The sequence below is a fragment of the Oreochromis aureus genome, linkage group 12, assembly GCF_013358895.1.
Source record: "Oreochromis aureus strain Israel breed Guangdong linkage group 12, ZZ_aureus, whole genome shotgun sequence".
NCBI lineage: Eukaryota > Metazoa > Chordata > Actinopteri > Cichliformes > Cichlidae > Oreochromis > Oreochromis aureus.
In genome coordinates, this window is record NC_052953.1 from 35,535,635 (window position 1) to 35,536,471 (window position 837).

An 837-nucleotide genomic window follows, 5' to 3' on the forward strand; every position below is an offset into this window, starting at 1 on the left:
CGTAAGGGAGACAGGAGGCCGACTCACCCCCGCGGCCAAATGGAGACACAACAGCAGCAGGGCCAGTGGAGCAACATGCACCCAGCCGTAAGGGAGACAGGAAGATGTGATGGTGGTCCCCGGGGCCCCCTGGAAGTGGGGGAGATCAGCAATTAGCTAGCGAGGAGGGTGCGTACAGCGGACGTGGTAAAGTGTTTCTGGTCCGTGTACCAGGGGCATGTGGAAAAGTTGTCATACCATATGCACAGGGAGTACTTAGCAAAGTGCTGCAGAGCAGTCTACCAGGGGCACGGAGAAATGTTGTCGTACCATATGTACGGGGGAGTATTTCGCAAAGTGCTCCTGCGCAGTGTACCAGGGGCATGGAAAAAAGCTGTCGTACCATATGCACGAGGAGTGTGTGTGGCAAAGTGTTTCTGGACAGTGTACCAGGGGCACGTTTGAATTTACTTTATGGAGTACCAGGGGCATGAGGATTTTCCCAGTGGTGTTTTGCTTTGTTAGTGGGAGGGGGCTTAAGTGTGGGTCCCCGGGGCCTGCTGGAGGTCAAGGTCCATGGTGGATACGCGGTGCTATGTGACCGCAAGAGAAGAAGCTACTGGGGTACTAGAGCAGGGGAGCATGTGGGTCCCCGGGGCCTGCTGGAGGTCAAGGTCCATGGTGGATACGCGGTGCTATGTGACCGCAAGAGAAGAAGCTACTGGGGTACTAGAGCAGGGGAGCATGTGGGTCCCCGGGGCCTGCTGGAGGTCAAAGTCCATGGTGGATAAGTGTAGGAGGGTAACGGCGAGAGAAGAAGCTAGTGGAGGACTAGAGTACAGGAGCAAGTGGGTCCCC